The sequence below is a fragment of the Schistocerca cancellata genome, chromosome 3 (assembly GCF_023864275.1).
Source record: "Schistocerca cancellata isolate TAMUIC-IGC-003103 chromosome 3, iqSchCanc2.1, whole genome shotgun sequence".
In the NCBI taxonomy this organism is placed as follows: domain Eukaryota; kingdom Metazoa; phylum Arthropoda; class Insecta; order Orthoptera; family Acrididae; genus Schistocerca; species Schistocerca cancellata.
Window position 1 is genome coordinate 705518326 of NC_064628.1, and position 22753 is coordinate 705541078.

Here is a 22753-nt window from a genome sequence, read left to right on the forward strand (position 1 = left end):
GATGTCGCATCGCTCTCGCCGTCACTTGTCACGCCGAATCGTACTTAACGTAGTTTTCTGCAAGCGTCAGCGGAGCGTCAGTCGAGCTAAGTCGGGCCAAGTCGCATAAGAGGAGCAACAAAATGCGCATTTCCGGTACCGGGAATCGAACCCGGGCCTCCTGGGTGAGAGCCAGGTATCCTAGCCACTAGACCACACCGGACAACGGCACAAGGGCTCTCCAGCGAACACAGCAATCTATACGCACGCTACTTAACGACAACTGTAAAAATAGACGCTCCCACTTTGTACAACGGCATGCTCGGGACACATTTCGTGGAGACGAACGCCAGCCATCATGACACCAAACTGCCCCTGTGAATCATGTCGTTGCACCGCGCACTGTGCTGCGACAATTTAAGAAAGAGACGCTCACGGCTTGCTGCGCTCTTTCGTCGCGGGTAGTCAGTGCTCCGGCTTTCGAGACAGAAAACATTGGCAGCGGTGGGATTCGAACCCACGCCTCCGAGGAGACTGGTGCCTGAAACCAGCGCCTAAGACCGCTCGGCCACGCTACCGACGCCGCACGGGCTGTCAGAGGAGCTGCGTTCTACCGCACGAGAAAACACCGCAATGGCACAAAAAACGAGAAAAAATTGGCAGCGGTGGGATTCGAACCCACGCCTCCGAAGAGACTGGTGCCTTAAACCAGCGCCTTAGACCGCTCGGCCACGCTACCTGTGCCAGTGTTCTTCGCTTTTGTAGAAACAGTCCACGACACAGCTTCCTGTTCTGCTGCGACTGGCTGCTCATCCATTGCACCTCAAACATATGCCTTCTTCGAACAGAGATTCACTACACAGGCAGCTGCCCGCGCTCTGGTGCGGCGGCATTACGTGTTGATAATGAATTGGTAGTGCCACCTGCAGCCTGCGGAACATGAGTGAAAAATCAAGAGGGCACCGTGATTTCAAACACTGAGTCACAATCGTCACTGCAGCGACAGCAAGGCAAAAGTTTAAAAATTGCCGTGACCACGATTCGAAACCTGGGTTATTGCGGCCACAACGCAATGTCCTAACCACTAGACGATCACGGCCACGGAAGCACCGCCGACAGCAGTTCTCGCGACTGCAAGTGGCGATGAACAGCAAAGCTCGGCCCACACACCACTGCGTCTCCCCACAGCTGTGTCAGACGCGATCTCCATTATATGTATACTGGCAAACGAACGTGTCTGCGCTGTTAGGACACCAAACAGTGTGGTTAGCTGCATTCAACCCCCGTGGCAATGGCTTGCAGTCCTCCAAGTCTGTTGACCACAGGTATGTGCCTCGATAAGAGGTGGACAGATGTCGCATCGCTCTCGCCGTCACTTGTCACGCCGAATCGTACTTAACGTAGTTTTCTGCAAGCGTCAGCGGAGCGTCAGTCGAGCTAAGTCGGGCCAAGTCGCATAAGAGGAGCAACAAAATGCGCATTTCCGGTACCGGGAATCGAACCCGGGCCTCCTGGGTGAGAGCCAGGTATCCTAGCCACTAGACCACACCGGACAACGGCACAAGGGCTCCTCCAGCGAACACAGCAATCTATACGCACGCTACTTAACGACAACTGTAAAAATAGACGCTCCCACTTTGTACAACGGCATGCTCGGGACACATTTCGTGGAGACGAACGCCAGCCATCATGACACCAAACTGCCCCTGTGAATCATGTCGTTTGCACCGCGCACTGTGCTGCGACAATTTAAGAAAGAGACGCTCACGGCTTGCTGCGCTCTTTCGTCGCGGGTAGTCAGTGCTCCGGGCTTTCGAGACAGAAAACATTGGCAGCGGTGGGATTCGAACCCACGCCTCCGAGGAGACTGGTGCCTGAAACCAGCGCCTAAGACCGCTCGGCCACGCTACCGACGCCGCACGGCTGTCAGAGGAGCTGCGTTCTACCGCACGAGAAAACACCGCAATGGCACAAAAAACGAGAAAAAATTGGCAGCGGTGGGATTCGAACCCACGCCTCCGAAGAGACTGGTGCCTTAAACCAGCGCCTTAGACCGCTCGGCCACGCTACCTGTGCCAGTGTTCTTCGCTTTTGTAGAAACAGTCCACGACACAGCTTCCTGTTCTGCTGCGACTGGCTGCTCATCCATTGCACCTCAAACATATGCCTTCTTCGAACAGAGATTCACTACACAGGCAGCTGCCCGCGCTCTGGTGCGGCGGCATTACGTGTTGATAATGAATTGGTAGTGCCACCTGCAGCCTGCGGAACATGAGTGAAAAATCAAGAGGGCACCGTGATTTCAAACACTGAGTCACAATCGTCACTGCAGCGACAGCAAGGCAAAAGTTTAAAAATTGCCGTGACCACGATTCGAACCTGGGTTATTGCGGCCACAACGCAATGTCCTAACCACTAGACGATCACGGCCACGGAAGCACCGCCGACAGCAGTTCTCGCGACTGCAAGTGGCGATGAACAGCAAAGCTCGGCCCACAGCACCACTGCGTCTCCCCACAGCTGTGTCAGACGCGATCTCCATTATATGTATACTGGCAAACGAACGTGTCTGCGCTGTTAGGACACCAAACAGTGTGGTTAGCTGCATTCAACCCCCGTGGCAATGGCTTGCAGTCCTCCAAGTCTGTTGACCACAGGTATGTGCCTCGATAAGAGGTGGACAGATGTCGCATCGCTCTCGCCGTCACTTGTCACGCCGAATCGTACTTAACGTAGTTTTCTGCAAGCGTCAGCGGAGCGTCAGTCGAGCTAAGTCGGGCCAAGTCGCATAAGAGGAGCAACAAAATGCGCATTTCCGGTACCGGGAATCGAACCCGGGCCTCCTGGGTGAGAGCCAGGTATCCTAGCCACTAGACCACACCGGACAACGGCACAAGGGCTCCTCCAGCGAACACAGCAATCTATACGCACGCTACTTAACGACAACTGTAAAAATAGACGCTCCCACTTTGTACAACGGCATGCTCGGGACACATTTCGTGGAGACGAACGCCAGCCATCATGACACCAAACTGCCCCTGTGAATCATGTCGTTGCACCGCGCACTGTGCTGCGACAATTTAAGAAAGAGACCGCTCACGGCTTGCTGCGCTCTTTCGTCGCGGGTAGTCAGTGCTCCGGCTTTCGAGACAGAAAACATTGGCAGCGGTGGGATTCGAACCCACGCCTCCGAGGAGACTGGTGCCTGAAACCAGCGCCTAAGACCGCTCGGCCACGCTACCGACGCCGCACGGCTGTCAGAGGAGCTGCGTTCTACCGCACGAGAAAACACCGCAATGGCACAAAAAACGAGAAAAATTGGCAGCGGTGGGATTCGAACCCACGCCTCCGAAGAGACTGGTGCCTTAAACCAGCGCCTTAGACCGCTCGGCCACGCTACCTGTGCCAGTGTTCTTCGCTTTTGTAGAAAACAGTCCACGACACAGCTTCCTGTTCTGCTGCGACTGGCTGCTCATCCATTGCACCTCAAACATATGCCTTCTTCGAACAGAGATTCACTACACAGGCAGCTGCCCGCGCTCTGGTGCGGCGGCATTACGTGTTGATAATGAATTGGTAGTGCCACCTGCAGCCTGCGGAACATGAGTGAAAAATCAAGAGGGCACCGTGATTTCAAACACTGAGTCACAATCGTCACTGCAGCGACAGCAAGGCAAAAGTTTAAAAATTGCCGTGACCACGATTCGAACCTGGGTTATTGCGGCCACAACGCAATGTCCTAACCACTAGACGATCACGGCCACGGAAGCACCGCCGACAGCAGTTCTCGCGACTGCAAGTGGCGATGAACAGCAAAGCTCGGCCCACACACCACTGCGTCTCCCCACAGCTGTGTCAGACGCGATCTCCATTATATGTATACTGGCAAACGAACGTGTCTGCGCTGTTAGGACACCAAACAGTGTGGTTAGCTGCATTCAACCCCCGTGGCAATGGCTTGCAGTCCTCCAAGTCTGTTGACCACAGGTATGTGCCTCGATAAGAGGTGGACAGATGTCGCATCGCTCTCGCCGTCACTTGTCACGCCGAATCGTACTTAACGTAGTTTTCTGCAAGCGTCAGCGGAGCGTCAGTCGAGCTAAGTCGGGCCAAGTCGCATAAGAGGAGCAACAAAATGCGCATTTCCGGTACCGGGAATCGAACCCGGGCCTCCTGGGTGAGAGCCAGGTATCCTAGCCACTAGACCACACCGGACAACGGCACAAGGGCTCCTCCAGCGAACACAGCAATCTATACGCACGCTACTTAACGACAACTGTAAAAATAGACGCTCCCACTTTGTACAACGGCATGCTCGGGACACATTTCGTGGAGACGAACGCCAGCCATCATGACACCAAACTGCCCCTGTGAATCATGTCGTTGCACCGCGCACTGTGCTGCGACAATTTAAGAAAGAGACGCTCACGGCTTGCTGCGCTCTTTCGTCGCGGGTAGTCAGTGCTCCGGCTTTCGAGACAGAAAACATTGGCAGCGGTGGGATTCGAACCCACGCCTCCGAGGAGACTGGTGCCTGAAACCAGCGCCTAAGACCGCTCGGCCACGCTACCGACGCCGCACGGCTGTCAGAGGAGCTGCGTTCTACCGCACGAGAAAACACCGCAATGGCACAAAAAACGAGAAAAAATTGGCAGCGGTGGGATTCGAACCCACGCCTCCGAAGAGACTGGTGCCTTAAACCAGCGCCTTAGACCGCTCGGCCACGCTACCTGTGCCAGTGTTCTTCGCTTTTGTAGAAACAGTCCACGACACAGCTTCCTGTTCTGCTGCGACTGGCTGCTCATCCATTGCACCTCAAACATATGCCTTCTTCGAACAGAGATTCACTACACAGGCAGCTGCCCGCGCTCTGGTGCGGCGGCATTACGTGTTGATAATGAATTGGTAGTGCCACCTGCAGCCTGCGGAACATGAGTGAAAAATCAAGAGGGCACCGTGATTTCAAACACTGAGTCACAATCGTCACTGCAGCGACAGCAAGGCAAAAGTTTAAAAATTGCCGTGACCACGATTCGAACCTGGGTTATTGCGGCCACAACGCAATGTCCTAACCACTAGACGATCACGGCCACGGAAGCACCGCCGACAGCAGTTCTCGCGACTGCAAGTGGCGATGAACAGCAAAGCTCGGCCCACACACCACTGCGTCTCCCCACAGCTGTGTCAGACGCGATCTCCATTATATGTATACTGGCAAACGAACGTGTCTGCGCTGTTAGGACACCAAACAGTGTGGTTAGCTGCATTCAACCCCCGTGGCAATGGCTTGCAGTCCTCCAAGTCTGTTGACCACAGGTATGTGCCTCGATAAGAGGTGGACAGATGTCGCATCGCTCTCGCCGTCACTTGTCACGCCGAATCGTACTTAACGTAGTTTTCTGCAAGCGTCAGCGGAGCGTCAGTCGAGCTAAGTCGGGCCAAGTCGCATAAGAGGAGCAACAAAATGCGCATTTCCGGTACCGGGAATCGAACCCGGGCCTCCTGGGTGAGAGCCAGGTATCCTAGCCACTAGACCACACCGGACAACGGCACAAGGGCTCCTCCAGCGAACACAGCAATCTATACGCACGCTACTTAACGACAACTGTAAAAATAGACGCTCCCACTTTGTACAACGGCATGCTCGGGACACATTTCGTGGAGACGAACGCCAGCCATCATGACACCAAACTGCCCCTGTGAATCATGTCGTTGCACCGCGCACTGTGCTGCGACAATTTAAGAAAGAGACGCTCACGGCTTGCTGCGCTCTTTCGTCGCGGGTAGTCAGTGCTCCGGCTTTCGAGACAGAAAACATTGGCAGCGGTGGGATTCGAACCCACGCCTCCGAGGAGACTGGTGCCTGAAACCAGCGCCTAAGACCGCTCGGCCACGCTACCGACGCCGCACGGCTGTCAGAGGAGCTGCGTTCTACCGCACGAGAAAACACCGCAATGGCACAAAAAACGAGAAAAAATTGGCAGCGGTGGGATTCGAACCCACGCTCCGAAGAGACTGGTGCCTTAAACCAGCGCCTTAGACCGCTCGGCCACGCTACCTGTGCCAGTGTTCTTCGCTTTTGTAGAAACAGTCCACGACACAGCTTCCTGTTCTGCTGCGACTGGCTGCTCATCCATTGCACCTCAAACATATGCCTTCTTCGAACAGAGATTCACTACACAGGCAGCTGCCCGCGCTCTGGTGCGGCGGCATTACGTGTTGATAATGAATTGGTAGTGCCACCTGCAGCCTGCGGAACATGAGTGAAAAATCAAGAGGGCACCGTGATTTCAAACACTGAGTCACAATCGTCACTGCAGCGACAGCAAGGCAAAAGTTTAAAAATTGCCGTGACCACGATTCGAACCTGGGTTATTGCGGCCACAACGCAATGTCCTAACCACTAGACGATCACGGCCACGGAAGCACCGCCGACAGCAGTTCTCGCGACTGCAAGTGGCGATGAACAGCAAAGCTCGGCCCACACACCACTGCGTCTCCCCACAGCTGTGTCAGACGCGATCTCCATTATATGTATACTGGCAAACGAACGTGTCTGCGCTGTTAGGACACCAAACAGTGTGGTTAGCTGCATTCAACCCCCGTGGCAATGGCTTGCAGTCCTCCAAGTCTGTTGACCACAGGTATGTGCCTCGATAAGAGGTGGACAGATGTCGCATCGCTCTCGCCGTCACTTGTCACGCCGAATCGTACTTAACGTAGTTTTCTGCAAGCGTCAGCGGAGCGTCAGTCGAGCTAAGTCGGGCCAAGTCGCATAAGAGGAGCAACAAAATGCGCATTTCCGGTACCGGGAATCGAACCCGGGCCTCCTGGGTGAGAGCCAGGTATCCTAGCCACTAGACCACACCGGACAACGGCACAAGGGCTCCTCCAGCGAACACAGCAATCTATACGCACGCTACTTAACGACAACTGTAAAAATAGACGCTCCCACTTTGTACAACGGCATGCTCGGGACACATTTCGTGGAGACGAACGCCAGCCATCATGACACCAAACTGCCCCTGTGAATCATGTCGTTGCACCGCGCACTGTGCTGCGACAATTTAAGAAAGAGACGCTCACGGCTTGCTGCGCTCTTTCGTCGCGGGTAGTCAGTGCTCCGGCTTTCGAGACAGAAAACATTGGCAGCGGTGGGATTCGAACCCACGCCTCCGAGGAGACTGGTGCCTGAAACCAGCGCCTAAGACCGCTCGGCCACGCTACCGACGCCGCACGGCTGTCAGAGGAGCTGCGTTCTACCGCACGAGAAAACACCGCAATGGCACAAAAAACGAGAAAAAATTGGCAGCGGTGGGATTCGAACCCACGCCTCCGAAGAGACTGGTGCCTTAAACCAGCGCCTTAGACCGCTCGGCCACGCTACCTGTGCCAGTGTTCTTCGCTTTTGTAGAAACAGTCCACGACACAGCTTCCTGTTCTGCTGCGACTGGCTGCTCATCCATTGCACCTCAAACATATGCCTTCTTCGAACAGAGATTCACTACACAGGCAGCTGCCCGCGCTCTGGTGCGGCGGCATTACGTGTTGATAATGAATTGGTAGTGCCACCTGCAGCCTGCGGAACATGAGTGAAAAATCAAGAGGGCACCGTGATTTCAAACACTGAGTCACAATCGTCACTGCAGCGACAGCAAGGCAAAAGTTTAAAAATTGCCGTGACCACGATTCGAACCTGGGTTATTGCGGCCACAACGCAATGTCCTAACCACTAGACGATCACGGCCACGGAAGCACCGCCGACAGCAGTTCTCGCGACTGCAAGTGGCGATGAACAGCAAAGCTCGGCCCACACACCACTGCGTCTCCCCACAGCTGTGTCAGACGCGATCTCCATTATATGTATACTGGCAAACGAACGTGTCTGCGCTGTTAGGACACCAAACAGTGTGGTTAGCTGCATTCAACCCCCGTGGCAATGGCTTGCAGTCCTCCAAGTCTGTTGACCACAGGTATGTGCCTCGATAAGAGGTGGACAGATGTCGCATCGCTCTCGCCGTCACTTGTCACGCCGAATCGTACTTAACGTAGTTTTCTGCAAGCGTCAGCGGAGCGTCAGTCGAGCTAAGTCGGGCCAAGTCGCATAAGAGGAGCAACAAAATGCGCATTTCCGGTACCGGGAATCGAACCCGGGCCTCCTGGGTGAGAGCCAGGTATCCTAGCCACTAGACCACACCGGACAACGGCACAAGGGCTCCTCCAGCGAACACAGCAATCTATACGCACGCTACTTAACGACAACTGTAAAAATAGACGCTCCCACTTTGTACAACGGCATGCTCGGGACACATTTCGTGGAGACGAACGCCAGCCATCATGACACCAAACTGCCCCTGTGAATCATGTCGTTGCACCGCGCACTGTGCTGCGACAATTTAAGAAAGAGACGCTCACGGCTTGCTGCGCTCTTTCGTCGCGGGTAGTCAGTGCTCCGGCTTTCGAGACAGAAAACATTGGCAGCGGTGGGATTCGAACCCACGCCTCCGAGGAGACTGGTGCCTGAAACCAGCGCCTAAGACCGCTCGGCCACGCTACCGACGCCGCACGGCTGTCAGAGGAGCTGCGTTCTACCGCACGAGAAAACACCGCAATGGCACAAAAAACGAGAAAAAATTGGCAGCGGTGGGATTCGAACCCACGCCTCCGAAGAGACTGGTGCCTTAAACCAGCGCCTTAGACCGCTCGGCCACGCTACCTGTGCCAGTGTTCTTCGCTTTTGTAGAAACAGTCCACGACACAGCTTCCTGTTCTGCTGCGACTGGCTGCTCATCCATTGCACCTCAAACATATGCCTTCTTCGAACAGAGATTCACTACACAGGCAGCTGCCCGCGCTCTGGTGCGGCGGCATTACGTGTTGATAATGAATTGGTAGTGCCACCTGCAGCCTGCGGAACATGAGTGAAAAATCAAGAGGGCACCGTGATTTCAAACACTGAGTCACAATCGTCACTGCAGCGACAGCAAGGCAAAAGTTTAAAAATTGCCGTGACCACGATTCGAACCTGGGTTATTGCGGCCACAACGCAATGTCCTAACCACTAGACGATCACGGCCACGGAAGCACCGCCGACAGCAGTTCTCGCGACTGCAAGTGGCGATGAACAGCAAAGCTCGGCCCACACACCACTGCGTCTCCCCACAGCTGTGTCAGACGCGATCTCCATTATATGTATACTGGCAAACGAACGTGTCTGCGCTGTTAGGACACCAAACAGTGTGGTTAGCTGCATTCAACCCCCGTGGCAATGGCTTGCAGTCCTCCAAGTCTGTTGACCACAGGTATGTGCCTCGATAAGAGGTGGACAGATGTCGCATCGCTCTCGCCGTCACTTGTCACGCCGAATCGTACTTAACGTAGTTTTCTGCAAGCGTCAGCGGAGCGTCAGTCGAGCTAAGTCGGGCCAAGTCGCATAAGAGGAGCAACAAAATGCGCATTTCCGGTACCGGGAATCGAACCCGGGCCTCCTGGGTGAGAGCCAGGTATCCTAGCCACTAGACCACACCGGACAACGGCACAAGGGCTCCTCCAGCGAACACAGCAATCTATACGCACGCTACTTAACGACAACTGTAAAAATAGACGCTCCCACTTTGTACAACGGCATGCTCGGGACACATTTCGTGGAGACGAACGCCAGCCATCATGACACCAAACTGCCCCTGTGAATCATGTCGTTGCACCGCGCACTGTGCTGCGACAATTTAAGAAAGAGACGCTCACGGCTTGCTGCGCTCTTTCGTCGCGGGTAGTCAGTGCTCCGGCTTTCGAGACAGAAAACATTGGCAGCGGTGGGATTCGAACCCACGCCTCCGAGGAGACTGGTGCCTGAAACCAGCGCCTAAGACCGCTCGGCCACGCTACCGACGCCGCACGGCTGTCAGAGGAGCTGCGTTCTACCGCACGAGAAAACACCGCAATGGCACAAAAAACGAGAAAAAATTGGCAGCGGTGGGATTCGAACCCACGCCTCCGAAGAGACTGGTGCCTTAAACCAGCGCCTTAGACCGCTCGGCCACGCTACCTGTGCCAGTGTTCTTCGCTTTTGTAGAAACAGTCCACGACACAGCTTCCTGTTCTGCTGCGACTGGCTGCTCATCCATTGCACCTCAAACATATGCCTTCTTCGAACAGAGATTCACTACACAGGCAGCTGCCCGCGCTCTGGTGCGGCGGCATTACGTGTTGATAATGAATTGGTAGTGCCACCTGCAGCCTGCGGAACATGAGTGAAAAATCAAGAGGGCACCGTGATTTCAAACACTGAGTCACAATCGTCACTGCAGCGACAGCAAGGCAAAAGTTTAAAAATTGCCGTGACCACGATTCGAACCTGGGTTATTGCGGCCACAACGCAATGTCCTAACCACTAGACGATCACGGCCACGGAAGCACCGCCGACAGCAGTTCTCGCGACTGCAAGTGGCGATGAACAGCAAAGCTCGGCCCACACACCACTGCGTCTCCCCACAGCTGTGTCAGACGCGATCTCCATTATATGTATACTGGCAAACGAACGTGTCTGCGCTGTTAGGACACCAAACAGTGTGGTTAGCTGCATTCAACCCCCGTGGCAATGGCTTGCAGTCCTCCAAGTCTGTTGACCACAGGTATGTGCCTCGATAAGAGGTGGACAGATGTCGCATCGCTCTCGCCGTCACTTGTCACGCCGAATCGTACTTAACGTAGATTTCTGCAAGCGTCAGCGGAGCGTCAGTCGAGCTAAGTCGGGCCAAGTCGCATAAGAGGAGCAACAAAATGCGCATTTCCGGTACCGGGAATCGAACCCGGGCCTCCTGGGTGAGAGCCAGGTATCCTAGCCACTAGACCACACCGGACAACGGCACAAGGGCTCCTCCAGCGAACACAGCAATCTATACGCACGCTACTTAACGACAACTGTAAAAATAGACGCTCCCACTTTGTACAACGGCATGCTCGGGACACATTTCGTGGAGACGAACGCCAGCCATCATGACACCAAACTGCCCCTGTGAATCATGTCGTTGCACCGCGCACTGTGCTGCGACAATTTAAGAAAGAGACGCTCACGGCTTGCTGCGCTCTTTCGTCGCGGGTAGTCAGTGCTCCGGCTTTCGAGACAGAAAACATTGGCAGCGGTGGGATTCGAACCCACGCCTCCGAGGAGACTGGTGCCTGAAACCAGCGCCTAAGACCGCTCGGCCACGCTACCGACGCCGCACGGCTGTCAGAGGAGCTGCGTTCTACCGCACGAGAAAACACCGCAATGGCACAAAAAACGAGAAAAAATTGGCAGCGGTGGGATTCGAACCCACGCCTCCGAAGAGACTGGTGCCTTAAACCAGCGCCTTAGACCGCTCGGCCACGCTACCTGTGCCAGTGTTCTTCGCTTTTGTAGAAACAGTCCACGACACAGCTTCCTGTTCTGCTGCGACTGGCTGCTCATCCATTGCACCTCAAACATATGCCTTCTTCGAACAGAGATTCACTACACAGGCAGCTGCCCGCGCTCTGGTGCGGCGGCATTACGTGTTGATAATGAATTGGTAGTGCCACCTGCAGCCTGCGGAACATGAGTGAAAAATCAAGAGGGCACCGTGATTTCAAACACTGAGTCACAATCGTCACTGCAGCGACAGCAAGGCAAAAGTTTAAAAATTGCCGTGACCACGATTCGAACCTGGGTTATTGCGGCCACAACGCAATGTCCTAACCACTAGACGATCACGGCCACGGAAGCACCGCCGACAGCAGTTCTCGCGACTGCAAGTGGCGATGAACAGCAAAGCTCGGCCCACACACCACTGCGTCTCCCCACAGCTGTGTCAGACGCGATCTCCATTATATGTATACTGGCAAACGAACGTGTCTGCGCTGTTAGGACACCAAACAGTGTGGTTAGCTGCATTCAACCCCCGTGGCAATGGCTTGCAGTCCTCCAAGTCTGTTGACCACAGGTATGTGCCTCGATAAGAGGTGGACAGATGTCGCATCGCTCTCGCCGTCACTTGTCACGCCGAATCGTACTTAACGTAGTTTTCTGCAAGCGTCAGCGGAGCGTCAGTCGAGCTAAGTCGGGCCAAGTCGCATAAGAGGAGCAACAAAATGCGCATTTCCGGTACCGGGAATCGAACCCGGGCCTCCTGGGTGAGAGCCAGGTATCCTAGCCACTAGACCACACCGGACAACGGCACAAGGGCTCCTCCAGCGAACACAGCAATCTATACGCACGCTACTTAACGACAACTGTAAAAATAGACGCTCCCACTTTGTACAACGGCATGCTCGGGACACATTTCGTGGAGACGAACGCCAGCCATCATGACACCAAACTGCCCCTGTGAATCATGTCGTTGCACCGCGCACTGTGCTGCGACAATTTAAGAAAGAGACGCTCACGGCTTGCTGCGCTCTTTCGTCGCGGGTAGTCAGTGCTCCGGCTTTCGAGACAGAAAACATTGGCAGCGGTGGGATTCGAACCCACGCCTCCGAGGAGACTGGTGCCTGAAACCAGCGCCTAAGACCGCTCGGCCACGCTACCGACGCCGCACGGCTGTCAGAGGAGCTGCGTTCTACCGCACGAGAAAACACCGCAATGGCACAAAAAACGAGAAAAAATTGGCAGCGGTGGGATTCGAACCCACGCCTCCGAAGAGACTGGTGCCTTAAACCAGCGCCTTAGACCGCTCGGCCACGCTACCTGTGCCAGTGTTCTTCGCTTTTGTAGAAACAGTCCACGACACAGCTTCCTGTTCTGCTGCGACTGGCTGCTCATCCATTGCACCTCAAACATATGCCTTCTTCGAACAGAGATTCACTACACAGGCAGCTGCCCGCGCTCTGGTGCGGCGGCATTACGTGTTGATAATGAATTGGTAGTGCCACCTGCAGCCTGCGGAACATGAGTGAAAAATCAAGAGGGCACCGTGATTTCAAACACTGAGTCACAATCGTCACTGCAGCGACAGCAAGGCAAAAGTTTAAAAATTGCCGTGACCACGATTCGAACCTGGGTTATTGCGGCCACAACGCAATGTCCTAACCACTAGACGATCACGGCCACGGAAGCACCGCCGACAGCAGTTCTCGCGACTGCAAGTGGCGATGAACAGCAAAGCTCGGCCCACACACCACTGCGTCTCCCCACAGCTGTGTCAGACGCGATCTCCATTATATGTATACTGGCAAACGAACGTGTCTGCGCTGTTAGGACACCAAACAGTGTGGTTAGCTGCATTCAACCCCCGTGGCAATGGCTTGCAGTCCTCCAAGTCTGTTGACCACAGGTATGTGCCTCGATAAGAGGTGGACAGATGTCGCATCGCTCTCGCCGTCACTTGTCACGCCGAATCGTACTTAACGTAGTTTTCTGCAAGCGTCAGCGGAGCGTCAGTCGAGCTAAGTCGGGCCAAGTCGCATAAGAGGAGCAACAAAATGCGCATTTCCGGTACCGGGAATCGAACCCGGGCCTCCTGGGTGAGAGCCAGGTATCCTAGCCACTAGACCACACCGGACAACGGCACAAGGGCTCCTCCAGCGAACACAGCAATCTATACGCACGCTACTTAACGACAACTGTAAAAATAGACGCTCCCACTTTGTACAACGGCATGCTCGGGACACATTTCGTGGAGACGAACGCCAGCCATCATGACACCAAACTGCCCCTGTGAATCATGTCGTTGCACCGCGCACTGTGCTGCGACAATTTAAGAAAGAGACGCTCACGGCTTGCTGCGCTCTTTCGTCGCGGGTAGTCAGTGCTCCGGCTTTCGAGACAGAAAACATTGGCAGCGGTGGGATTCGAACCCACGCCTCCGAGGAGACTGGTGCCTGAAACCAGCGCCTAAGACCGCTCGGCCACGCTACCGACGCCGCACGGCTGTCAGAGGAGCTGCGTTCTACCGCACGAGAAAACACCGCAATGGCACAAAAAACGAGAAAAAATTGGCAGCGGTGGGATTCGAACCCACGCCTCCGAAGAGACTGGTGCCTTAAACCAGCGCCTTAGACCGCTCGGCCACGCTACCTGTGCCAGTGTTCTTCGCTTTTGTAGAAACAGTCCACGACACAGCTTCCTGTTCTGCTGCGACTGGCTGCTCATCCATTGCACCTCAAACATATGCCTTCTTCGAACAGAGATTCACTACACAGGCAGCTGCCCGCGCTCTGGTGCGGCGGCATTACGTGTTGATAATGAATTGGTAGTGCCACCTGCAGCCTGCGGAACATGAGTGAAAAATCAAGAGGGCACCGTGATTTCAAACACTGAGTCACAATCGTCACTGCAGCGACAGCAAGGCAAAAGTTTAAAAATTGCCGTGACCACGATTCGAACCTGGGTTATTGCGGCCACAACGCAATGTCCTAACCACTAGACGATCACGGCCACGGAAGCACCGCCGACAGCAGTTCTCGCGACTGCAAGTGGCGATGAACAGCAAAGCTCGGCCCACACACCACTGCGTCTCCCCACAGCTGTGTCAGACGCGATCTCCATTATATGTATACTGGCAAACGAACGTGTCTGCGCTGTTAGGACACCAAACAGTGTGGTTAGCTGCATTCAACCCCCGTGGCAATGGCTTGCAGTCCTCCAAGTCTGTTGACCACAGGTATGTGCCTCGATAAGAGGTGGACAGATGTCGCATCGCTCTCGCCGTCACTTGTCACGCCGAATCGTACTTAACGTAGTTTTCTGCAAGCGTCAGCGGAGCGTCAGTCGAGCTAAGTCGGGCCAAGTCGCATAAGAGGAGCAACAAAATGCGCATTTCCGGTACCGGGAATCGAACCCGGGCCTCCTGGGTGAGAGCCAGGTATCCTAGCCACTAGACCACACCGGACAACGGCACAAGGGCTCCTCCAGCGAACACAGCAATCTATACGCACGCTACTTAACGACAACTGTAAAAATAGACGCTCCCACTTTGTACAACGGCATGCTCGGGACACATTTCGTGGAGACGAACGCCAGCCATCATGACACCAAACTGCCCCTGTGAATCATGTCGTTGCACCGCGCACTGTGCTGCGACAATTTAAGAAAGAGACGCTCACGGCTTGCTGCGCTCTTTCGTCGCGGGTAGTCAGTGCTCCGGCTTTCGAGACAGAAAACATTGGCAGCGGTGGGATTCGAACCCACGCCTCCGAGGAGACTGGTGCCTGAAACCAGCGCCTAAGACCGCTCGGCCACGCTACCGACGCCGCACGGCTGTCAGAGGAGCTGCGTTCTACCGCACGAGAAAACACCGCAATGGCACAAAAAACGAGAAAAAATTGGCAGCGGTGGGATTCGAACCCACGCCTCCGAAGAGACTGGTGCCTTAAACCAGCGCCTTAGACCGCTCGGCCACGCTACCTGTGCCAGTGTTCTTCGCTTTTGTAGAAACAGTCCACGACACAGCTTCCTGTTCTGCTGCGACTGGCTGCTCATCCATTGCACCTCAAACATATGCCTTCTTCGAACAGAGATTCACTACACAGGCAGCTGCCCGCGCTCTGGTGCGGCGGCATTACGTGTTGATAATGAATTGGTAGTGCCACCTGCAGCCTGCGGAACATGAGTGAAAAATCAAGAGGGCACCGTGATTTCAAACACTGAGTCACAATCGTCACTGCAGCGACAGCAAGGCAAAAGCTTAAAAATTGCCGTGACCAGGATTCGAACCTGGGTTATTGCGGCCACAACGCAATGTCCTAACCACTAGACGATCACGGCCACGGAAGCACCGGCGACAGCAGTTCTCGCGACTGCAAGTGGCGATGAACAGCAAAGCTCGGCCCACACACCACTGCGTCTCCCCACAGCTGCGTCAGACGCGATCTCCATTATATGTATACTGGCAAACGAACGTGTCTGCGCTGTTAGGACACCAAACAGTGTGGTTAGCTGCATTCAACCCCCGTGGCAATGGCTTGCAGTCCTCCAGGTCTGTTGACCACAGGTATGTGCCTCGATAAGAGGTGGACAGATGTCGCATCGCTCTCGCCGTCACTTGTCACGCCGAATCGTACTTAACGTAGTTTTCTGCAAGCGTCAGCGGAGCGTCAGTCGAGCTAAGTCGGGCCAAGTCGCATAAGAGGAGCAACAAAATGCGCATTTCCGGTACCGGGAATCGAACCCGGGACTCCTGGGTGAGAGCCAGGTATCCTAGCCACTAGACCACACCGGACAACGGCACAAGGGCTCCTCCAGCGAACACAGCAATCTATACGCACGCTACTTAACGACAACTGTAAAAATAGACGCTCCCACTTTGTACAACGGCATGCTCGGGACACATTTCGTGGAGACGAACGCCAGCCATCATGACACCAAACTGCCCCTGTGAATCATGTCGTTGCACCGCGCACTGTGCTGCGACAATTTAAGAAAGAGACGCTCACGGCTTGCTGCGCTCTTTCGTCGCGGGTAGTCAGTGCTCCGGCTTTCGAGACAGAAAACATTGGCAGCGGTGGGATTCGAACCCACGCCTCCGAGGAGACTGGTGCCTGAAACCAGCGCCTTAGGCCGCTCGGCCACGCTACCGACGCCTCACGGCGGTCAGAGGAGCTGCGTTCTACCCCACGAGAAAACACCGCAATGGCACAAAAAACGAGAAAAAATTGGCAGCGGTGGGATTCGAACCCACGCCTCCGAAGAGACTGGTGCCTTAAACCAGCGCCTTAGACCGCTCGGCCACGCTACCTGTGCCACTGTTCATCGCTTTTGTAGAAACAGTCCACGACACAGCTTCCTGTTCTGCTGCGACTGGCTGCTCATCCATTGCACCTCAAACAAATGCCTTCTTCGAATGGAGATTCACTACACAGGCAGCTGCCCGCGCTCTGGTGCGGCGGCATTACGTGTTGATAATGAATTGGTAGTGCCACCTGCAGCCTGCGGAACATGAGTGAAAAATCAAGAGGGCACCGTGATTTCAAACACTGAGTCACAATCGTCACTGCAGCGACAGCAAGGCAAAAGCTTAAAAATTGCCGTGACCAGGATTCGAACCTGGGTTATTGCGGCCACAACGCAATGTCCTAACCACTAGACGATCACGGCCACGGAAGCACCGGCGACAGCAGTTCTCGCGACTGCAAGTGGCGATGAACAGCAAAGCTCGGCCCACACACCACTGCGTCTCCCCACAGCTGCGTCAGACGCGATCTCCATTATATGTATACTGGCAAACGAACGTGTCTGCGCTGTTAGGACACCAAACAGTGTGGTTAGCTGCATTCAACCCCCGTGGCAATGGCTTGCAGTCCTCCAGGTCTGTTGACCACAGGTATGTGCCTCGATAAGAGGTGGACAGATGTCGCATCGCTCTCGCCGTCACTTGTCACGCCGAATCGTACTTAACGTAGTTTTCTGCAAGCGTCAGCGGAGCGTCAGTCGAGCTAAGTCGGGCCAAGTCGCATAAGAGGAGCAACAAAATGCGCATTTCCGGTACCGGGAATCGAACCCGGGCCTCCTGGGTGAGAGCCAGGTATCCTAGCCACTAGACCACACCGGACAACGGCACAAGGGCTCCTCCAGCGAACACAGCAATCTATACGCACGCTACTTAACGACAACTGTAAAAATAGACGCTCCCACTTTGTACAACGGCATGCTCGGGACACATTTCGTGGAGACGAACGCCAGCCATCATGACACCAAACTGCCCCTGTGAATCATGTCGTTGCACCGCGCACTGTGCTGCGACAATTTAAGAAAGAGACGCTCACGGCTTGCTGCGCTCTTTCGTCGCGGGTAGTCAGTGCTCCGGCTTTCGAGACAGAAAACATTGGCAGCGGTGGGATTCGAACCCACGCCTCCGAGGAGACTGGTGCCTGAAACCAGCGCCTTAGGCCGCTCGGCCACGCTACCGACGCCTCACGGCGGTCAGAGGAGCTGCGTTCTACCCCACGAGAAAACACCGCAATGGCACAAAAAACGAGAAAAAATTGGCAGCGGTGGGATTCGAACCCACGCCTCCGAAGAGACTGGTGCCTTAAACCAGCGCCTTAGACCGCTCGGCCACGCTACCTGTGCCACTGTTCATCGCTTTTGTAGAAACAGTCCACGACACAGCTTCCTGTTCTGCTGCGAATGGCTGCTCATCCATTGCACCTCAAACAAATGCCTTCTTCGAATGGAGATTCACTACACAGGCAGCTGCCCGCGCTCTGGTGCGGCGGCATTACGTGTTGATAATGAATTGGTAGTGCCACCTGCAGCCTGCGGAACATGAGTGAAAAATCAAGAGGGCACCGTGATTTCAAACACTGAGTCACAATCGTCACTGCAGCGACAGCAAGGCAAAAGCTTAAAAATTGCCGTGACCAGGATTCGAACCTGGGTTATTGCGGCCACAACGCAATGTCCTAACCACTAGACGATCACGGCCACGGAAGCACCGGCGACAGCAGTTCTCGCGACTGCAAGTGGCGATGAACAGCAAAGCTCGGCCCACACACCACTGCGTCTCCCCACAGCTGCGTCAGACGCGATCTCCATTATATGTATACTGGCAAACGAACGTGTCTGCGCTGTTAGGACACCAAACAGTGTGGTTAGCTGCATTCAACCCCCGTGGCAATGGCTTGCAGTCCTCCAGGTCTGTTGACCACAGGTATGTGCCTCGATAAGAGGTGGACAGATGTCGCATCGCTCTCGCCGTCACTTGTCACGCCGAATCGTACTTAACGTAGTTTTCTGCAAGCGTCAGCGGAGCGTCAGTCGAGCTAAGTCGTATCCTAGCCACTAGACCACACCGGACAACGGCACAAGGGCTCCTCCAGCGAACACAGCAATCTATACGCACGCTACTTAACGACAACTGTAAAAATAGACGCTCCCACTTTGTACAACGGCATGCTCGGGACACATTTCGTGGAGACGAACGCCAGCCATCATGACACCAAACTGCCCCTGTGAATCATGTCGTTGCACCGCGCACTGTGCTGCGACAATTTAAGAAAGAGACGCTCACGGCTTGCTGCGCTCTTTCGTCGCGGGTAGTCAGTGCTCCGGCTTTCGAGACAGAAAACATTGGCAGCGGTGGGATTCGAACCCACGCCTCCGAGGAGACTGGTGCCTGAAACCAGCGCCTTAGGCCGCTCGGCCACGCTACCGACGCCTCACGGCGGTCAGAGGAGCTGCGTTCTACCCCACGAGAAAACACCGCAATGGCACAAAAAACGAGAAAAAATTGGCAGCGGTGGGATTCGTACCCACGCCTCCGAAGAGACTGGTGCCTTAAACCAGCGCCTTAGACCGCTCGGCCACGCTACCTGTGCCACTGTTCATCGCTTTTGTAGAAACAGTCCACGACACAGCTTCCTGTTCTGCTGCGACTGGCTGCTCATCCATTGCACCTCAAACAAATGCCTTCTTCGAATGGAGATTCACTACACAGGCAGCTGCCCGCGCTCTGGTGCGGCGGCATTACGTGTTGATAATGAATTGGTAGTGCCACCTGCAGCCTGCGGAACATGAGTGAAAAATCAAGAGGGCACCGTGATTTCAAACACTGAGTCACAATCGTCACTGCAGCGACAGCAAGGCAAAAGCTTAAAAATTGCCGTGACCAGGATTCGAACCTGGGTTATTACGGCCACAACGCAATGTCCTAACCACTAGACGATCACGGCCACGGAAGCACCGGCGACAGCAGTTCTCGCGACTGCAAGTGGCGATGAACAGCAAAGCTCGGCCCACACACCACTGCGTCTCCCCACAGCTGCGTCAGACGCGATCTCCATTATATGTATACTGGCAAACGAACGTGTCTGCGCTGTTAGGACACCAAACAGTGTGGTTAGCTGCATTCAACCCCCGTGGCAATGGCTTGCAGTCCTCCAGGTCTGTTGACCACAGGTATGTGCCTCGATAAGAGGTGGACAGATGTCGCATCGCTCTCGCCGTCACTTGTCACGCCGAATCGTACTTAACGTAGTTTTCTGCAAGCGTCAGCGGAGCGTCAGTCGAGCTAAGTCGGGCCAAGTCGCATAAGAGGAGCAACAAAATGCGCATTTCCGGTACCGGGAATCGAACCCGGGCCTCCTGGGTGAGAGCCAGGTATCCTAGCCACTAGACCACACCGGACAACGGCACAAGGGCTCCTCCAGCGAACACAGCAATCTATACGCACGCTACTTAACGACAACTGTAAAAATAGACGCTCCCACTTTGTACAACGGCATGCTCGGGACACATTTCGTGGAGACGAACGCCAGCCATCATGACACCAAACTGCCCCTGTGAATCATGTCGTTGCACCGCGCACTGTGCTGCGACAATTTAAGAAAGAGACGCTCACGGCTTGCTGCGCTCTTTCGTCGCGGGTAGTCAGTGCTCCGGCTTTCGAGACAGAAAACATTGGCAGCGGTGGGATTCGAACCCACGCCTCCGAGGAGACTGGTGCCTGAAACCAGCGCCTTAGGCCGCTCGGCCACGCTACCGACGCCTCACGGCGGTCAGAGGAGCTGCGTTCTACCCCACGAGAAAACACCGCAATGGCACAAAAAACGAGAAAAAATTGGCAGCGGTGGGATTCGAACCCACGCCTCCGAAGAGACTGGTGCCTTAAACCAGCGCCTTAGACCGCTCGGCCACGCTACCTGTGCCACTGTTCATCGCTTTTGTAGAAACAGTCCACGACACAGCTTCCTGTTCTGCTGCGACTGGCTGCTCATCCATTGCACCTCAAACAAATGCCTTCTTCGAATGGAGATTCACTACACAGGCAGCTGCCCGCGCTCTGGTGCGGCGGCATTACGTGTTGATAATGAATTGGTAGTGCCACCTGCAGCCTGCGGAACATGAGTGAAAAATCAAGAGGGCACCGTGATTTCAAACACTGAGTCACAATCGTCACTGCAGCGACAGCAAGGCAAAAGCTTAAAAATTGCCGTGACCAGGATTCGAACCTGGGTTATTGCGGCCACAACGCAATGTCCTAACCACTAGACGATCACGGCCACGGAAGCACCGGCGACAGCAGTTCTCGCGACTGCAAGTGGCGATGAACAGCAAAGCTCGGCCCACACACCACTGCGTCTCCCCACAGCTGCGTCAGACGCGATCTCCATTATATGTATACTGGCAAACGAACGTGTCTGCGCTGTTAGGACACCAAACAGTGTGGTTAGCTGCATTCAACCCCCGTGGCAATGGCTTGCAGTCCTCCAGGTCTGTTGACCACAGGTATGTGCCTCGATAAGAGGTGGACAGATGTCGCATCGCTCTCGCCGTCACTTGTCACGCCGAATCGTACTTAACGTAGTTTTCTGCAAGCGTCAGCGGAGCGTCAGTCGAGCTAAGTCGGGCCAAGTCGCATAAGAGGAGCAACAAAATGCGCATTTCCGGTACCGGGAATCGAACCCGGGACTCCTGGGTGAGAGCCAGGTATCCTAGCCACTAGACCACACCGGACAACGGCACAAGGGCTCCTCCAGCGAACACAGCAATCTATACGCACGCTACTTAACGACAACTGTAAAAATAGACGCTCCCACTTTGTACAACGGCATGCTCGGGACACATTTCGTGGAGACGAACGCCAGCCATCATGACACCAAACTGCCCCTGTGAATCATGTCGTTGCACCGCGCACTGTGCTGCGACAATTTAAGAAAGAGACGCTCACGGCTTGCTGCGCTCTTTCGTCGCGGGTAGTCAGTGCTCCGGCTTTCGAGACAGAAAACATTGGCAGCGGTGGGATTCGAACCCACGCCTCCGAGGAGACTGGTGCCTGAAACCAGCGCCTTAGGCCGCTCGGCCACGCTACCGACGCCTCACGGCGGTCAGAGGAGCTGCGTTCTACCCCACGAGAAAACACCGCAATGGCACAAAAAACGAGAAAAAATTGGCAGCGGTGGGATTCGAACCCACGCCTCCGAAGAGACTGGTGCCTTAAACCAGCGCCTTAGACCGCTCGGCCACGCTACCTGTGCCACTGTTCATCGCTTTTGTAGAAACAGTCCACGACACAGCTTCCTGTTCTGCTGCGACTGGCTGCTCATCCATTGCACCTCAAACAAATGCCTTCTTCGAATGGAGATTCACTACACAGGCAGCTGCCCGCGCTCTGGTGCGGCGGCATTACGTGTTGATAATGAATTGGTAGTGCCACCTGCAGCCTGCGGAACATGAGTGAAAAATCAAGAGGGCACCGTGATTTCAAACACTGAGTCACAATCGTCACTGCAGCGACAGCAAGGCAAAAGCTTAAAAATTGCCGTGACCAGGATTCGAACCTGGGTTATTGCGGCCACAACGCAATGTCCTAACCACTAGACGATCACGGCCACGGAAGCACCGGCGACAGCAGTTCTCGCGACTGCAAGTGGCGATGAACAGCAAAGCTCGGCCCACACACCACTGCGTCTCCCCACAGCTGCGTCAGACGCGATCTCCATTATATGTATACTGGCAAACGAACGTGTCTGCGCTGTTAGGACACCAAACAGTGTGGTTAGCTGCATTCAACCCCCGTGGCAATGGCTTGCAGTCCTCCAGGTCTGTTGACCACAGGTATGTGCCTCGATAAGAGGTGGACAGATGTCGCATCGCTCTCGCCGTCACTTGTCACGCCGAATCGTACTTAACGTAGTTTTCTGCAAGCGTCAGCGGAGCGTCAGTCGAGCTAAGTCGTATCCTAGCCACTAGACCACACCGGACAACGGCACAAGGGCTCCTCCAGCGAACACAGCAATCTATACGCACGCTACTTAACGACAACTGTAAAAATAGACGCTCCCACTTTGTACAACGGCATGCTCGGGACACATTTCGTGG

The 22753-nt window shown here is 54.8% G+C and overlaps 66 non-coding genes across 66 annotated transcripts; all 66 read right to left on the bottom strand.

The window, feature by feature from the left end:
- Positions 1–130: 130 nt before the first annotated feature.
- Positions 131–202, bottom strand: Trnae-cuc (transfer RNA glutamic acid (anticodon CUC)). Its single transcript has one exon. It is a non-coding gene; the product is annotated as a tRNA-Glu (tRNA).
- A 273-nt stretch (positions 203–475) lies between these two features.
- Trnal-cag (transfer RNA leucine (anticodon CAG)) lies at positions 476–557 on the bottom strand. The gene has a single exon. It is a non-coding gene; the product is annotated as a tRNA-Leu (tRNA).
- A 79-nt stretch (positions 558–636) lies between these two features.
- Trnal-aag (transfer RNA leucine (anticodon AAG)) lies at positions 637–718 on the bottom strand. The gene has a single exon. It is a non-coding gene; the product is annotated as a tRNA-Leu (tRNA).
- Positions 719–1460: 742 nt separating this feature from the next.
- On the bottom strand, positions 1461–1532 carry Trnae-cuc (transfer RNA glutamic acid (anticodon CUC)). Its single transcript has one exon. It is a non-coding gene; the product is annotated as a tRNA-Glu (tRNA).
- A 276-nt stretch (positions 1533–1808) lies between these two features.
- Trnal-cag (transfer RNA leucine (anticodon CAG)) lies at positions 1809–1890 on the bottom strand. Its single transcript has one exon. It is a non-coding gene; the product is annotated as a tRNA-Leu (tRNA).
- A 78-nt stretch (positions 1891–1968) lies between these two features.
- On the bottom strand, positions 1969–2050 carry Trnal-aag (transfer RNA leucine (anticodon AAG)). Its single transcript has one exon. It is a non-coding gene; the product is annotated as a tRNA-Leu (tRNA).
- A 287-nt stretch (positions 2051–2337) lies between these two features.
- On the bottom strand, positions 2338–2409 carry Trnah-gug (transfer RNA histidin (anticodon GUG)). The gene has a single exon. It is a non-coding gene; the product is annotated as a tRNA-His (tRNA).
- A 383-nt stretch (positions 2410–2792) lies between these two features.
- Positions 2793–2864, bottom strand: Trnae-cuc (transfer RNA glutamic acid (anticodon CUC)). Its single transcript has one exon. It is a non-coding gene; the product is annotated as a tRNA-Glu (tRNA).
- A 275-nt stretch (positions 2865–3139) lies between these two features.
- On the bottom strand, positions 3140–3221 carry Trnal-cag (transfer RNA leucine (anticodon CAG)). Its single transcript has one exon. It is a non-coding gene; the product is annotated as a tRNA-Leu (tRNA).
- Positions 3222–3298: 77 nt separating this feature from the next.
- Trnal-aag (transfer RNA leucine (anticodon AAG)) lies at positions 3299–3380 on the bottom strand. The gene has a single exon. It is a non-coding gene; the product is annotated as a tRNA-Leu (tRNA).
- A 288-nt stretch (positions 3381–3668) lies between these two features.
- On the bottom strand, positions 3669–3740 carry Trnah-gug (transfer RNA histidin (anticodon GUG)). Its single transcript has one exon. It is a non-coding gene; the product is annotated as a tRNA-His (tRNA).
- Positions 3741–4122: 382 nt separating this feature from the next.
- Trnae-cuc (transfer RNA glutamic acid (anticodon CUC)) lies at positions 4123–4194 on the bottom strand. Its single transcript has one exon. It is a non-coding gene; the product is annotated as a tRNA-Glu (tRNA).
- A 274-nt stretch (positions 4195–4468) lies between these two features.
- Trnal-cag (transfer RNA leucine (anticodon CAG)) lies at positions 4469–4550 on the bottom strand. Its single transcript has one exon. It is a non-coding gene; the product is annotated as a tRNA-Leu (tRNA).
- Positions 4551–4628: 78 nt separating this feature from the next.
- Positions 4629–4710, bottom strand: Trnal-aag (transfer RNA leucine (anticodon AAG)). Its single transcript has one exon. It is a non-coding gene; the product is annotated as a tRNA-Leu (tRNA).
- A 287-nt stretch (positions 4711–4997) lies between these two features.
- On the bottom strand, positions 4998–5069 carry Trnah-gug (transfer RNA histidin (anticodon GUG)). The gene has a single exon. It is a non-coding gene; the product is annotated as a tRNA-His (tRNA).
- Positions 5070–5451: 382 nt separating this feature from the next.
- Trnae-cuc (transfer RNA glutamic acid (anticodon CUC)) lies at positions 5452–5523 on the bottom strand. The gene has a single exon. It is a non-coding gene; the product is annotated as a tRNA-Glu (tRNA).
- Positions 5524–5797: 274 nt separating this feature from the next.
- On the bottom strand, positions 5798–5879 carry Trnal-cag (transfer RNA leucine (anticodon CAG)). Its single transcript has one exon. It is a non-coding gene; the product is annotated as a tRNA-Leu (tRNA).
- A 78-nt stretch (positions 5880–5957) lies between these two features.
- Trnal-aag (transfer RNA leucine (anticodon AAG)) lies at positions 5958–6038 on the bottom strand. Its single transcript has one exon. It is a non-coding gene; the product is annotated as a tRNA-Leu (tRNA).
- A 287-nt stretch (positions 6039–6325) lies between these two features.
- Trnah-gug (transfer RNA histidin (anticodon GUG)) lies at positions 6326–6397 on the bottom strand. Its single transcript has one exon. It is a non-coding gene; the product is annotated as a tRNA-His (tRNA).
- Positions 6398–6779: 382 nt separating this feature from the next.
- On the bottom strand, positions 6780–6851 carry Trnae-cuc (transfer RNA glutamic acid (anticodon CUC)). The gene has a single exon. It is a non-coding gene; the product is annotated as a tRNA-Glu (tRNA).
- Positions 6852–7125: 274 nt separating this feature from the next.
- Positions 7126–7207, bottom strand: Trnal-cag (transfer RNA leucine (anticodon CAG)). The gene has a single exon. It is a non-coding gene; the product is annotated as a tRNA-Leu (tRNA).
- Positions 7208–7285: 78 nt separating this feature from the next.
- On the bottom strand, positions 7286–7367 carry Trnal-aag (transfer RNA leucine (anticodon AAG)). The gene has a single exon. It is a non-coding gene; the product is annotated as a tRNA-Leu (tRNA).
- A 287-nt stretch (positions 7368–7654) lies between these two features.
- Trnah-gug (transfer RNA histidin (anticodon GUG)) lies at positions 7655–7726 on the bottom strand. Its single transcript has one exon. It is a non-coding gene; the product is annotated as a tRNA-His (tRNA).
- Positions 7727–8108: 382 nt separating this feature from the next.
- Trnae-cuc (transfer RNA glutamic acid (anticodon CUC)) lies at positions 8109–8180 on the bottom strand. The gene has a single exon. It is a non-coding gene; the product is annotated as a tRNA-Glu (tRNA).
- Positions 8181–8454: 274 nt separating this feature from the next.
- On the bottom strand, positions 8455–8536 carry Trnal-cag (transfer RNA leucine (anticodon CAG)). The gene has a single exon. It is a non-coding gene; the product is annotated as a tRNA-Leu (tRNA).
- A 78-nt stretch (positions 8537–8614) lies between these two features.
- Trnal-aag (transfer RNA leucine (anticodon AAG)) lies at positions 8615–8696 on the bottom strand. Its single transcript has one exon. It is a non-coding gene; the product is annotated as a tRNA-Leu (tRNA).
- A 287-nt stretch (positions 8697–8983) lies between these two features.
- On the bottom strand, positions 8984–9055 carry Trnah-gug (transfer RNA histidin (anticodon GUG)). Its single transcript has one exon. It is a non-coding gene; the product is annotated as a tRNA-His (tRNA).
- A 382-nt stretch (positions 9056–9437) lies between these two features.
- Positions 9438–9509, bottom strand: Trnae-cuc (transfer RNA glutamic acid (anticodon CUC)). Its single transcript has one exon. It is a non-coding gene; the product is annotated as a tRNA-Glu (tRNA).
- Positions 9510–9783: 274 nt separating this feature from the next.
- Trnal-cag (transfer RNA leucine (anticodon CAG)) lies at positions 9784–9865 on the bottom strand. The gene has a single exon. It is a non-coding gene; the product is annotated as a tRNA-Leu (tRNA).
- Positions 9866–9943: 78 nt separating this feature from the next.
- Positions 9944–10025, bottom strand: Trnal-aag (transfer RNA leucine (anticodon AAG)). The gene has a single exon. It is a non-coding gene; the product is annotated as a tRNA-Leu (tRNA).
- Positions 10026–10312: 287 nt separating this feature from the next.
- On the bottom strand, positions 10313–10384 carry Trnah-gug (transfer RNA histidin (anticodon GUG)). Its single transcript has one exon. It is a non-coding gene; the product is annotated as a tRNA-His (tRNA).
- A 382-nt stretch (positions 10385–10766) lies between these two features.
- Trnae-cuc (transfer RNA glutamic acid (anticodon CUC)) lies at positions 10767–10838 on the bottom strand. The gene has a single exon. It is a non-coding gene; the product is annotated as a tRNA-Glu (tRNA).
- A 274-nt stretch (positions 10839–11112) lies between these two features.
- Positions 11113–11194, bottom strand: Trnal-cag (transfer RNA leucine (anticodon CAG)). Its single transcript has one exon. It is a non-coding gene; the product is annotated as a tRNA-Leu (tRNA).
- A 78-nt stretch (positions 11195–11272) lies between these two features.
- On the bottom strand, positions 11273–11354 carry Trnal-aag (transfer RNA leucine (anticodon AAG)). The gene has a single exon. It is a non-coding gene; the product is annotated as a tRNA-Leu (tRNA).
- Positions 11355–11641: 287 nt separating this feature from the next.
- On the bottom strand, positions 11642–11713 carry Trnah-gug (transfer RNA histidin (anticodon GUG)). The gene has a single exon. It is a non-coding gene; the product is annotated as a tRNA-His (tRNA).
- A 382-nt stretch (positions 11714–12095) lies between these two features.
- On the bottom strand, positions 12096–12167 carry Trnae-cuc (transfer RNA glutamic acid (anticodon CUC)). Its single transcript has one exon. It is a non-coding gene; the product is annotated as a tRNA-Glu (tRNA).
- Positions 12168–12441: 274 nt separating this feature from the next.
- Positions 12442–12523, bottom strand: Trnal-cag (transfer RNA leucine (anticodon CAG)). Its single transcript has one exon. It is a non-coding gene; the product is annotated as a tRNA-Leu (tRNA).
- Positions 12524–12601: 78 nt separating this feature from the next.
- Positions 12602–12683, bottom strand: Trnal-aag (transfer RNA leucine (anticodon AAG)). Its single transcript has one exon. It is a non-coding gene; the product is annotated as a tRNA-Leu (tRNA).
- Positions 12684–12970: 287 nt separating this feature from the next.
- Positions 12971–13042, bottom strand: Trnah-gug (transfer RNA histidin (anticodon GUG)). The gene has a single exon. It is a non-coding gene; the product is annotated as a tRNA-His (tRNA).
- Positions 13043–13424: 382 nt separating this feature from the next.
- Trnae-cuc (transfer RNA glutamic acid (anticodon CUC)) lies at positions 13425–13496 on the bottom strand. The gene has a single exon. It is a non-coding gene; the product is annotated as a tRNA-Glu (tRNA).
- Positions 13497–13770: 274 nt separating this feature from the next.
- On the bottom strand, positions 13771–13852 carry Trnal-cag (transfer RNA leucine (anticodon CAG)). Its single transcript has one exon. It is a non-coding gene; the product is annotated as a tRNA-Leu (tRNA).
- A 78-nt stretch (positions 13853–13930) lies between these two features.
- Positions 13931–14012, bottom strand: Trnal-aag (transfer RNA leucine (anticodon AAG)). Its single transcript has one exon. It is a non-coding gene; the product is annotated as a tRNA-Leu (tRNA).
- Positions 14013–14299: 287 nt separating this feature from the next.
- Trnah-gug (transfer RNA histidin (anticodon GUG)) lies at positions 14300–14371 on the bottom strand. Its single transcript has one exon. It is a non-coding gene; the product is annotated as a tRNA-His (tRNA).
- Positions 14372–14753: 382 nt separating this feature from the next.
- Trnae-cuc (transfer RNA glutamic acid (anticodon CUC)) lies at positions 14754–14825 on the bottom strand. The gene has a single exon. It is a non-coding gene; the product is annotated as a tRNA-Glu (tRNA).
- Positions 14826–15099: 274 nt separating this feature from the next.
- Trnal-cag (transfer RNA leucine (anticodon CAG)) lies at positions 15100–15181 on the bottom strand. Its single transcript has one exon. It is a non-coding gene; the product is annotated as a tRNA-Leu (tRNA).
- A 78-nt stretch (positions 15182–15259) lies between these two features.
- Trnal-aag (transfer RNA leucine (anticodon AAG)) lies at positions 15260–15341 on the bottom strand. The gene has a single exon. It is a non-coding gene; the product is annotated as a tRNA-Leu (tRNA).
- Positions 15342–15628: 287 nt separating this feature from the next.
- Positions 15629–15700, bottom strand: Trnah-gug (transfer RNA histidin (anticodon GUG)). Its single transcript has one exon. It is a non-coding gene; the product is annotated as a tRNA-His (tRNA).
- Positions 15701–16082: 382 nt separating this feature from the next.
- Trnae-cuc (transfer RNA glutamic acid (anticodon CUC)) lies at positions 16083–16154 on the bottom strand. The gene has a single exon. It is a non-coding gene; the product is annotated as a tRNA-Glu (tRNA).
- Positions 16155–16428: 274 nt separating this feature from the next.
- On the bottom strand, positions 16429–16510 carry Trnal-cag (transfer RNA leucine (anticodon CAG)). The gene has a single exon. It is a non-coding gene; the product is annotated as a tRNA-Leu (tRNA).
- Positions 16511–16588: 78 nt separating this feature from the next.
- Positions 16589–16670, bottom strand: Trnal-aag (transfer RNA leucine (anticodon AAG)). Its single transcript has one exon. It is a non-coding gene; the product is annotated as a tRNA-Leu (tRNA).
- Positions 16671–16957: 287 nt separating this feature from the next.
- Trnah-gug (transfer RNA histidin (anticodon GUG)) lies at positions 16958–17029 on the bottom strand. The gene has a single exon. It is a non-coding gene; the product is annotated as a tRNA-His (tRNA).
- A 382-nt stretch (positions 17030–17411) lies between these two features.
- Trnae-cuc (transfer RNA glutamic acid (anticodon CUC)) lies at positions 17412–17483 on the bottom strand. Its single transcript has one exon. It is a non-coding gene; the product is annotated as a tRNA-Glu (tRNA).
- Positions 17484–17757: 274 nt separating this feature from the next.
- Positions 17758–17839, bottom strand: Trnal-cag (transfer RNA leucine (anticodon CAG)). The gene has a single exon. It is a non-coding gene; the product is annotated as a tRNA-Leu (tRNA).
- A 78-nt stretch (positions 17840–17917) lies between these two features.
- Trnal-aag (transfer RNA leucine (anticodon AAG)) lies at positions 17918–17999 on the bottom strand. Its single transcript has one exon. It is a non-coding gene; the product is annotated as a tRNA-Leu (tRNA).
- A 287-nt stretch (positions 18000–18286) lies between these two features.
- Positions 18287–18358, bottom strand: Trnah-gug (transfer RNA histidin (anticodon GUG)). The gene has a single exon. It is a non-coding gene; the product is annotated as a tRNA-His (tRNA).
- A 646-nt stretch (positions 18359–19004) lies between these two features.
- Positions 19005–19086, bottom strand: Trnal-cag (transfer RNA leucine (anticodon CAG)). The gene has a single exon. It is a non-coding gene; the product is annotated as a tRNA-Leu (tRNA).
- A 78-nt stretch (positions 19087–19164) lies between these two features.
- Positions 19165–19246, bottom strand: Trnal-aag (transfer RNA leucine (anticodon AAG)). Its single transcript has one exon. It is a non-coding gene; the product is annotated as a tRNA-Leu (tRNA).
- Positions 19247–19533: 287 nt separating this feature from the next.
- Positions 19534–19605, bottom strand: Trnah-gug (transfer RNA histidin (anticodon GUG)). The gene has a single exon. It is a non-coding gene; the product is annotated as a tRNA-His (tRNA).
- Positions 19606–19987: 382 nt separating this feature from the next.
- Positions 19988–20059, bottom strand: Trnae-cuc (transfer RNA glutamic acid (anticodon CUC)). The gene has a single exon. It is a non-coding gene; the product is annotated as a tRNA-Glu (tRNA).
- Positions 20060–20333: 274 nt separating this feature from the next.
- Positions 20334–20415, bottom strand: Trnal-cag (transfer RNA leucine (anticodon CAG)). Its single transcript has one exon. It is a non-coding gene; the product is annotated as a tRNA-Leu (tRNA).
- Positions 20416–20493: 78 nt separating this feature from the next.
- On the bottom strand, positions 20494–20575 carry Trnal-aag (transfer RNA leucine (anticodon AAG)). Its single transcript has one exon. It is a non-coding gene; the product is annotated as a tRNA-Leu (tRNA).
- A 287-nt stretch (positions 20576–20862) lies between these two features.
- On the bottom strand, positions 20863–20934 carry Trnah-gug (transfer RNA histidin (anticodon GUG)). Its single transcript has one exon. It is a non-coding gene; the product is annotated as a tRNA-His (tRNA).
- A 382-nt stretch (positions 20935–21316) lies between these two features.
- Positions 21317–21388, bottom strand: Trnae-cuc (transfer RNA glutamic acid (anticodon CUC)). The gene has a single exon. It is a non-coding gene; the product is annotated as a tRNA-Glu (tRNA).
- A 274-nt stretch (positions 21389–21662) lies between these two features.
- On the bottom strand, positions 21663–21744 carry Trnal-cag (transfer RNA leucine (anticodon CAG)). The gene has a single exon. It is a non-coding gene; the product is annotated as a tRNA-Leu (tRNA).
- Positions 21745–21822: 78 nt separating this feature from the next.
- Trnal-aag (transfer RNA leucine (anticodon AAG)) lies at positions 21823–21904 on the bottom strand. Its single transcript has one exon. It is a non-coding gene; the product is annotated as a tRNA-Leu (tRNA).
- Positions 21905–22191: 287 nt separating this feature from the next.
- Trnah-gug (transfer RNA histidin (anticodon GUG)) lies at positions 22192–22263 on the bottom strand. Its single transcript has one exon. It is a non-coding gene; the product is annotated as a tRNA-His (tRNA).
- Positions 22264–22753: the final 490 nt, after the last annotated feature.